Source organism: Balaenoptera physalus (assembly GCF_965194825.1).
Source record: "Balaenoptera physalus genome assembly, chromosome: 15".
NCBI classification, from domain to species: Eukaryota; Metazoa; Chordata; class Mammalia; order Artiodactyla; family Balaenopteridae; genus Balaenoptera; species Balaenoptera physalus.
In genome coordinates this window covers 91,866,622-91,877,116 of record NC_138894.1, presented here as the reverse complement: position 1 = coordinate 91,877,116, position 10,495 = coordinate 91,866,622, and the positions used below count along the sequence as shown (strand labels likewise).

At 52.6% G+C, this 10,495-nt stretch overlaps 1 long non-coding RNA gene across 1 annotated transcript in view; it reads right to left on the bottom strand.

Annotated features, from left to right (window-relative positions):
- Positions 1–758: 758 nt before the first annotated feature.
- Positions 759–10,495, bottom strand: part of LOC309643266 — an 83,969-nt gene continuing 74,232 nt past the window's right edge. Inside the window, exon 3 of the long non-coding RNA XR_014253663.1 lies at positions 759–2,961. This is a non-coding gene — a long non-coding RNA (uncharacterized lncRNA). The remainder of the gene's footprint in view (positions 2,962–10,495) is intronic.

Sequence of the window (10,495 nt, the reverse complement as noted above, 5' to 3'; positions counted from 1 at the left end):
ACAGAAGGTGCCAGAATGGGTAAACAGCAGGGGCAGGGGCTGGGAGGGGCCCCCTTACTGCCTCCTGAGGGCGTGAGCCCTCCCCTCTGGGTGGGGGAAGGCGGGTGTGGGCAGAACCAAAGAGCTGGGCGTCCCAAGGCAGGGAAGCCAGAAGAGAGGACAGTAAACCAGGGGCCAGAGCGGGCCCTGGGGCCAGCGAGGGGACAGGTCTGGGAGCAGGCTGGGTGTGGGAGGTTCAGCAGAGTCTAGGTGCCAGGGTGAGTGCCGCACGCACCCTCTTCACTTCGGGCAGGAGGGACAGTGAGAGTAGATTAGATTGACGCGCATCTCATGCTCCATTATCCCAAAAAAGAGCGGGTCCTTTTTGAAATTCTACCTATGCAGCAGAGACGCAGACGCGGAAAATGACCATGCGGTGGTCGGGCTGTGCCGGGGAGCAGGAGGGGAAAGGGGGCCAGGGTGTGGGTGCTGGGGTCTTGGGGGCGCGGGGTCGGCAGTGGGGCCTAGAAGCCCCCAGGGAGGCTCGGGGAGCTGTAGGGACCCCTCTCCGGCCCTCAGGCTCTTCCTGCAACAAGACTTCAGCTGGCCGGCGCCCCAGGGACAGTTCTGGGACAGCGGTCACCATGGCTGGTGGACACTGAAATGTCAGGAATGTCAAAGTCGACGCTTCCTGCTCCACAGGCATCTCCCCAGGGCCGGGGGGAGCGGGGAGGGCGGGGGTCTATAAAGGATGTGCCATGACTGTCGCTATAGGCCTGGGACCCTTTCCATCCCCCCCAGTTATCGTGTGTGTGCATGTGTGTGTGAGTGTGTCCACCCGCAAGACTTTTGAATAAGGGTTAGAGTGACCAGTGCCAGAATCTGGGCTCCATCCGGCTCTGCCCAGACATGCCACGTGGCCTCCAGCAAGTGGACCCATTAACACTGTCTGGGCCTTTCCTCTCTCAAGTTTAAAAAGGGGTCTAATCCTTCAGAGGTTGTTCAAGAATCAAGGAATGTAACAGACGTGAAAGGAAACTGCCTAAATTTACTTTTTAGAATGACGCAATGTGCATATTCATTTATTTGCTTTTGTTCATTCATTCGTTCAGCGAGCACGCCTCATGCTAGGTGCTGAGAAAGTTGGCAGGAAGAAAAAGAACCAGCGTGGCCCTTGTTCTCAGGAAGGCGACAATTTAGTTGGGAACACAAACATGAGTAATAAAAACAAATGCGCAGATCGTGTCCGATGTCGTGAAGGGCAAGAACAGCGAGCTCTGGGCAGGAGTAAAGCACAGGCACTGGAGTAGGGGATGCGCCTGAAACTCGAGCCTAGGATGGACCCAGAGGCAGGTCCAGGAGGCTCTGAAGCCCAGAACTCTGTCCACAGGGCACAGGACGCAAGGCTTATCAGCCAAGACAAGACCAAAAAAGCCTGGGAATTTGCCCAAACAGGGATGGGGCAGACGGCAGCAGACAGGGTCCCAGGCGTGCAGACCAGCAGCAGGACCGGAGGCAGAGAGGCAGGATGTGTAGCCGTTTGGGAGAGGAGGACCATCAGAACCCAGTTCCTGGCGGAGCAGGGTGCCCAGGTCTAGGAGGACCCCCAGTGGGAGTGGGCGCCTCGACCCTCAGCGTCCGAGCCAGCCTGGGGTGTTCTGTCAGGGGCTCTGCTCGCCACGGCCGCCCTCCTCTCCTCACGCGCCCGGCTCTACATCCTTCGGCTTTGTCCCTCATCTCCGGCCCCAGGCGAGACCCGAGGACTCTGAGACTGGTTCTGGCTTCTCTACTTTTCTCCTCCATGCTGTTCAAGGCCAGAATTCATATATAGTCACCTTGTAACTGCCCAGGGCAGTGCTGGCCTCCTGGACCAACGCATCAGCCAAAGCTTGTCTGACCCACCTAGAAGACTTTGAGCATCAAGCCACTGCCGGCCTGGGGCCTCCTGACGCACCACTCGTCAGGAACTGGGTGGGTTTCAGAGCCTAAAACAGGGACCATCTTCTTCTTCTTCTTTTTTTTTTTTTTTTTTTTTTTTTTGGCCGTGCTGTGCAGCTTGCGGGATCTCATTTCCCTGACCAGGGATTGAACCCGGGCCACAGCAGTGAAAGCCCAAAATCCCGACCACTAGGCCACCAGGGAACTCCCAGGGACCGTTTTCTTGATGGAGGCTCAGTGGTCCCAGGCCAGTCTGCAGATGTGTGCTGAGTGAGTGAATGAATGAATGAGAAAAAAGCCGGAGGGTTAAAAATGTTTGGAACCAAGATACTCTTTTGTATATAAATGAAACAGTTGAAGAAGGCCAGAATTTCCAATGCAGATGGAAATGGCTACACCCCTCCCCAAATATCTTTTTCTAGAGGGATTTCTAAAAGATTCACACACACACACACACCCCTAAACAGGTTTTACTTTTGAGCCCTACAATAACAGAAAACAAATATGGTGTAGCTCTCAATACTCATATTATATCCTTAAATAGTTCTAGACACAGAGTGCTTTCCTCACTCAATCCTTTATAGAATAACACCACAAGGTAAATGTTGTTTGTGTCCACTGTGAAGGAGAGGACACTGAGCCCCAAGAAGGCAGGCACACAGCCAGCGACTAGCAGAGCACAGGCAACTACACGGGCAGCAAGCTGCGCTCATGACCTTGGAGTCCGGCTTAGATAGTCTGGTGTTGGTTAATTCCGTCTATGCAACTAAGGCTATTACATGATTTGGCTCCTTCTTGGTGTTTGTTTTCAAACTTTACAGGATTCACTACAGGCTGATCCAGACCTCTGGTTGCTCCCACATTCTTCTCCTGCCACGTGCTCAGCCCCCCTGACAGTGACATCAACAAAATCACGTGTTAAAGAAGGGGCGGGCGGTGGGAGAAGGTCTGCAGCTGGAAACCTTCCCAGGTGTTGTGGTGGGCAGCCAGCAGGCATCCTTCATCATCAGACCTCCGTCAGGGAGATGAACTCAGCACCAATTCCTGGGAGAGGAAAAGAAAGGATGCTTCTGAAAAGGAAACCAATTTTCCAAGTTGCCTCCATGAATCATGAAAGGCTAGGGAGGTATATATGCACTATCCCGCTGCCCACAGCGCTAGGCTTCAGCAAGTATTACAAATACATACCCAAATAATGTCATTACCAAGGTACTTAGATGACAAGCATACTTAATGGAAACACCTCTTTTTAAACTCTGAAAATCCTTGTGTAGCAGTTCAAGCGTCTGCTGTAAGTGAATGAAACCGTGTTCTGCTCTGAGAGCACTTTGGGGACCCTGCAGAGACCCTCCTTGTATATCACATGATCTGAAGCTATAGCTAAGAAAACCTAGTGAAGTGGTATGACTCTCAGAAATCAAATATGCAAAAACCATAACTTTATTTTTCTATTTTACTAGCCCTCCCTCTTCTGGGATAGTAACAACTAACTTCAGTCATGCTGGAGTTCCCTTACCCTCTTCTCTCTGGGGTTCCCGTAAGTTCTGGGGGCAGAGTGATGGTGGTGGGAATTTCATAGCACTGAGGGCTTGGGAAGGGGGATGTCTCATCTTCAATGTCATCATCTCACGCTGTCATCAGCTGACACTGTCCCACCTGCCCCTTGGTTGAAGGTCCACACCATGTGTCCACAGGCCATCTCCTGGTCTTTGCCCCTCAGGTCCTCCTGGTGTTATCCACAGACTTATGGACACGATTCAGCAGCTCCTGTGCTGCGTTAGTCACGGAAAACTCTGGGAGGTGGACAAAGGCCCTGTCCACCGGACACACGGTGCCATTTCTTCTCCCAGAAGCCTTTCTCCTAAGTTTGGGAACTTACACGCTTATTGGGGATTTCAGTGCCAGCCTCAGGCTCACAGCCTGGGAAATGGGTCTCTCAGCCTCTTGTTTCTGACACCTGTCAATCTAAGCACTTACTTGCCTTCTGACCTTCTAACCCAGAGTCTGGGGAGGAGGGAAGGAAACCTTGCCCTCACCGTATTTTCTTTTCCCATATTTTCTGTCAAATATGTTGTCTACGCCCAAGTCCATTCTATTCCTCCAAGGACCTAAGTTTGTTTTGCTTCAATGTGAGTTTTTCGGTGTCATTTATATATTGATACAATAAAATGCACAGATTTTAAGTATTCAGTTTGAACAAAAACTACAACATTTCCATCATCCCAGAGGATTCCCTCATGAAAGGACCTAAACTTTTGAAAATGAAGCCCAAAAGATTTCCTTTTCTTTTCCTCTCTTCTATTTTGCTGCTTCCCTTTGCCAAGGTAATGAGCCTCACCGCCTACCTGCTGCTGCCTGAAAGGGCCAAAGTATATAAAGAAGTCCCGGGGGCGGGGAGGGCAGGGCGACCCCAGAGGTAAAATTTTAGATTAAACTCCATATGAATCACCCAATAACAAATAATTCTCCTCATTACATTTCCGCAATACATTATAGTTTACCACGTGCTTTCACAATATTCATCTCATTTACCCTTACAATGACCCATTTTATATATGTACAGATTATCATGCCCATTTTGCAGATGGGAAAACTGAGGTACTGAGAGCGGAGAAATGATATTCTAATGCCACAGCTGGTGGGTGTCAGAGATGAGAAAGGACCCAGGTTCACAGCACTACATTCTGTGCCCAGCCCTCAGAACAGAGAATAGACCAGGCAGTCACTGCTGTAGAAGAATCTGAAGGTCTCCCAGCCCCTTCCCCTTACCTAGACCCCCCCTCAAGTCCCCAAGGACAGGTTTCCCTCCTTTTACTCTCCATCAGTTCTTCCTGAAGGTTAAGGCATTAAAGTCTTAGTAGGAGTGTCCCTGTGGAGTATGCCATGAAGATGGGGTGGGGCAAATTGACTGTAATGAGGAAGTGAGTACTACAAGTGATGACGTGTAAGACGCTGGTCCATCACAGCTGGAGCTGAATTCCCTGGGCCAAATCTGGTCTTTCTCACTTACAAGCTGTGATTCTGGACAACTTACAAAAAAATTAAAAATTAAAAAAAATTAAAAAACAACAACAACAAAAACTCTATGCCTCAGTTTCCCCATATGTAAAGGGAAGGTAATAGTAAGAATCTCATGCAAAAGGGTTATCATGAGAATCAAACGAAATAAAGTAGGTAAAATATGTGACTCGTGCCTGATGCATCAATAGATGCTCGCTGGTATCATTGAAAGCAGGCTGTAAAAACACGCAGATGCTAGTATTTCACCATGTCATTCACGCCGCAGAAAGACAAACTGCCTGTTTTAAGTCCCCTTTGATGCAGTGTTCATCTGGGGAGGCTCCTGGGAATAACGCAGCGTGGCTGGTTCCAAATGGGTGCAGAATTCAGTGGCTACAGGTAGAAGCCACCCTCCACTTTCCAGGGAGAGCAGACCAAAGACAAACACTGGTAAAGGAAAGTGAGGTCATCCCTGAGAAGCAGGCCGGAGTAGAGCAGAAAACTGAGAAAACCAGGCGGGTATGGGCATGTCCATTCTGGGACTACGTGCCAGGCAGGGAGACGCCAGGCGACGTGTGGCGGAATGAGGGCTCGGCTGTGCGGGGAGTTCACCCAGGGCAGCTCCAAGTCGCCTCTGGGCCAGATGTTGACAGGGATTGTGACACAGAAGGGCTTGAAGGTCAAAGCCAGCGCAGTGCTGGGCATGGGGTTGGGGAGCTGCCCTTTGGAGCAGGGCAGAGAGCGAGCCTTGAGGAGAGTCGGGGAGAGTCAGGGTGAGTCATGCAGGAACCGAGGGGACCACGTTTATGTGGGTGCCGCGAGGGCGCAGGGCACAGGGCTCCACGTCTGCACTGGATCCGGGTTCTGGAAGGAGACGGGCCTCCCCCGTGGCCCTTTGGGGGAGTGAGGAAAACTCAGTGTTTTGAGGTTTTAGGAATTGTTTTGCCCTTTTTCTCCCTAAGAAATTGGAATCTGAACAAGCCTCTTAGCTTATTGTTGAAATCATCAGGACTAGAAAGATGAGAAGCTGAGACTGAGATTTCAGCAAATTTAAACTCACTGGAGCGAGGCGGAAGGAATTATTGTAGGCAGATCAGCTCCTTTAGGAAACAGGGAAAGTGAAGACAAGCCTCGTTGGAGAGATCCTTTCCCTGTGGTCACACCCATCCGGGAACCCCTGACCTCTTCACCCCCAAAAGGCGGGGACAGAGAGGCCTGTGGCCCCTCGGAATGCTGAACCTGTTAAAGGAATGAACCCACGACCCGTCAGGAAAGCTTAAATACATGAATGTCACAAGAACTTCCCCCGGGAACCTAGGCCTTTAGCAGCACAAGAATAGCAATTTTCTAATATGTTTTCATTTCAACACCGGAGTTTCATTTTTTTTCTTCTTTCTCTCACTTTACTGTTTTTTGGTGTCTTAAGGCATCATGCAATTCCATGGAGATGCAGCACAAAAAACTGAGAAGCAATTCCGCCAATAAGCAGGAGAGTGATAGAACTAAGATCCGTGTGCCATTTTACAGTTTACAAAGCACTGTGGTGGCCATTTCAGGGTTTTCAGCTTTGAGGGAGCTGAGGGACACGATGTGGAAAAGAAGGTCGTTGTCTCGGAGACACAGAAATGGCCTTGAGAAATGCAGTTAGAAGTAAAACCCCAGTGCTACGTACGAGTCTGTCTTTGACAAACCCTCAGTCTGAGGTTTCCCAGGTCAGCAGATGACTCAAATTCTCCACCATCGGCTGCAGAAGGGAACAAAACAAACGGAAAAGAGTAGGGAGAAGTTCAGCCCTACATGCTTGTCTCCAGAGGAGGTGCGCTGGGACTAGGATCTCTCCGGAGTGCGAAGGGCTCAGACCAGCGTGGCTGCAGCCGGGCGCCACTCAAAGCCTTGGCGATGTGGTCCAGACGCTGGTCCCCTCTCGGCAGGTGACTCTGGGGGAGGGGGGCCCAGGAAGCCATCACCTGAGCCCCTGGGCCTTCAGCTGATGCATTTGGAAAACACTCTCTCTCTCTTCACAGGGTGGGGAGGATTCATTCATATTTGCAAAGACCTTTCTGATCCTTGTTGGGAGGGGCTGGGCCAGCTCTGATTATCCAGGGCGTCAGCTGCCACTCACTTTTCTCTGGCACAACTCTGCCCCGGAAGGTGTCAGAGGAGACTGGTGCTTTGTTACCGTCAGGATGGGCCATTGCCCTTCCCGCTGGTGAGGTTGCTTGTCTGCGTCGCCAATTTACTGCCCAGATTCCCAACCTCAGCAGGGAGATGGAATCTCATTTGGGGCGATTGTGACACTAGACCTGTGCCCCACCCGGCCCCCTCCCACCCCAGGAGGAGGCAGCGGTGCATGGGGTATAATTTGACAAACTCCTAAAAGGATACACGCAGCCAAAAACAAACCCCATGACTTTCACAGGGGCTGGATATCCCTTCATTAAAAATTCACTCCTGGGACTTCCCTGGCGCTCCAGTGGTTAAGACTCCGAGCTTCCACTGCAGGGGGCGCAGGTTCTATCCCTGGTCCGGGAACTAAGATCCTGCATGCCACATGGTGTGGCCAAAAAAATAAATGAAATGAAATATAAAATTAAATTAAATTAAATTCACTCCTTTGGGTCTCGGATGTTTTTCCTGAGTCCGGGATGTTATAGCAGAAAGAGGACACAGAACACCTGGCCCTCGGTTCCCGCCCCTTGGTTTGGTGCTGGCTCGGCTTTTTCTAGCCTGATGACCTGGGATAAACCCACTCTCTTCCTTCCTTTCTTTTTTTTTTTTTCATCTGAAATGGCACCACTAATGCCCATCTCTCAGGGCTGCTGTGAGGATCAGGCGGGATAATGGATGTGAAAGCCGAGTGTTGCAGAAACGTAAGAAGGACAATTACTACTAAAATGCTCATTGGCCGGGCTGGCTAATCCCTAGTGGGGATTAGTGGATGGCTCCCCAGGCCCAGGCAGGCACCCAGGGTGGGCAGAGCAGCAGAGCCAGGGGACCACAATGGGGAGGAAGTCTCCGGAAGAGGAAGGGGGAGGGACCCTCTCCTGCTGGCATGACTGTGGAAGTCTTGGGGTGAGGAGGGGCCCAAGACCTTTCCCTGCTTCCCCAGATGACTGGGAGCACCGTGGGCGTCCCGGTGCCGCCTGCCCACCCCCGTCCCCAGCCTCTGAGCCCTGCTCTCCTGTGGCCAAGGATGTGAAGACTCAGGGAGACTCACTGGGAACCATTAGGAAAAAACCAGCTGTGTCTAGGTCTATACAGACCCATCACGCAGGTAATTCAGGCGAAAGGCTTGGTTTTGGCATGAGAAGCCCACATGCGTCAGAACAGAGTAATTGCTTTCTTTGTCAGAATTTCCTGGATAATCTCCTCCCCATTGTCTGCCTGAAAGAACCATCCTCGCATCTGGGAGCCTGCTTGCCAAACATGATTGGGTCCTTAGAGATGAAAGGCACAGTGTAAGCGATTTTCCATAAACACGCTGGCACACGTATTAATTATTACAAGGGGGAAATGTGCCCGTGTGTTCCATCTGAGAGGATGACGCCGGGACGAGATGTGTGGAGAGGAGATGGCAGGTGAGGGAACCACAAGAGCTCCTCCTTGTCAGGAGCCTGCTGGCACCCAGGCTCTGTCCCGGGTATTTTGCATTAAAAATCTCATTGAATCCTCACAACAGCCCTGGGAGGCAGTCCCCAAGAGCGGAAAGAACTTGCGTTTAGAAGCCAAACGTTAGTGGATTTGATTCCCGACTCTGCCATTTGCTGTGGAAACGAAGCGAGAGCTCCAGTCTCCTCATCTGTTCTTGGGAGTGACATGGGTGGCCTCAGAGGGTATTGGGAGAACTGAGTGCAGTTATGGGTGTGAAGCACCTGCCAGGCACACGGCAGGCGTGTGACAGATGTCCCCCTTCACAGGTGAGCATGACGGTCGGCAGCAGATGCAGAGCCATCTCCCTCCAGCGGGCAGGCGTTGGGCTCGGAGGTGATTTGACTCACACCCTTCATGGCATCCACTGCAACCCTGGATGTCTCACCTCCAGGGTTTGCAGGCAGGTCGAGGGCACAGTTGTGCATCTCTCTCTGTATCCTCAGCGTTTCTCACACAGCACCTCACACGCACCCCCTAATTCCTCCGAAATGTGTGTTAAGTGAATGGAAGAATGAAGGAGAGCCCGGACTGGACTGACCCCGCTGAGTCAAGGTGATCCTGTGACAGGGATCCCCGTGCGCCTGAGAAGTCGGGGTTGGGATGTGAGCTCCCCTCTGACTGCAGGGAAGGTAGCTTGAAGGCTTTCTGATGCCCACCTTCCTTACAGGCAGAGGGACGGCCCCGCAAGGAGGAAGTGTCAGAGGTGGCAGATATGGCCTCAGAAAGAAATGGCACAAGCTGGGAAGCCATAAGGGAGCTTGTGTTGAGCAAGCACTGGGAAGGTCAAACGGGAGAATGGCTAGAACACGCTCTGAAAATGCTACAGCCCAGGAGAACGAGAGGGACGGCCGTTTCTACGAATAGCAGCACCCTGGAGCAAGAGTTAGTGGGGGGTCTTCTTCGGGCTTCCCTGGGCTGTAGCGAGAAGACAGGAAAAACAAAGGCCCAGACGGAACCCCAGTAACGATATACGCATAAGACTGTGGGTTTAGAAGAAGAAAACGGGGAACAGTGCCCTCCCTGCCCCCGACTGTTGTGCCGAGGCCACAGGGAAGTGGCTCCCTTGGCCCCCAGAGGAAGGAAGAGGCACTTGACCGAAGACCCGCCAGTGAGCTCCAGAGGGGCTGGTGTGATGGGGTTTCTGGCCTCCAGGCCTCCAGGCCGAGGCCGTGCTCACCGCTAGCCGCTGGCTTTCTTCTGAAGGACAAAGCCCTCAGCAGGCAGGTGCCCCTCCCAACCCTGCCCAGCCCTCACCCGCAGTCCACCTCCGCCCAGCCTGTGGTGCCTGGCACATGGGGTGGCACAGACCCTGTGCCTGGAACTACAGATGAAAGCAGATGCTCCGCCCACGCCCTTGGCGCAGAGTTTCCCAGGGGCACGGGCTCCCCTCCGGAAAGAAGGTGAAGTCAGCGCCTCCGGGCCAAACATCAGCTCCTGCCTTGCAATGTGACGTGCCCAGCCCTCAGGGCCTCGGCCCAGCCACTGGGAGAAGTCACACGACTCCCGCCCCTGTTGCCGGGCCTGGGAGGGTGGCTGATTAAGGTCTCCCTTGGCCGACTGCAGCCTGCCATCAGGAGCCCAGGCGGCTTCCTAGTCCCCGTCCCTCCAGACACTGCCACCTCCCTCGTAGATGGCATCTGACTTCCTTGATCTGCATAAGCAAGAATTCTGCTTTATTCAAACAGCAATAACGGATTGGAGGATGTGACCTCTGCAGTGATGGGGGAATTAGAAAGACACCTATGTCCCCTGCTGTCAAGGAGTCAAGAACCTGGAGGGGAGGTGGCAGGAGACACGGGACAGTTACGTGGCAGCCAGAACCGCTGTGCGGACACACGTGCTGGTGGAGGAGGGCTCCCGGGTGGAGTCACTCATGAGCTGGGCCTGGAAGGGGAGGCGAGCAGGAAGTGGAACAGGATGCAGAGAG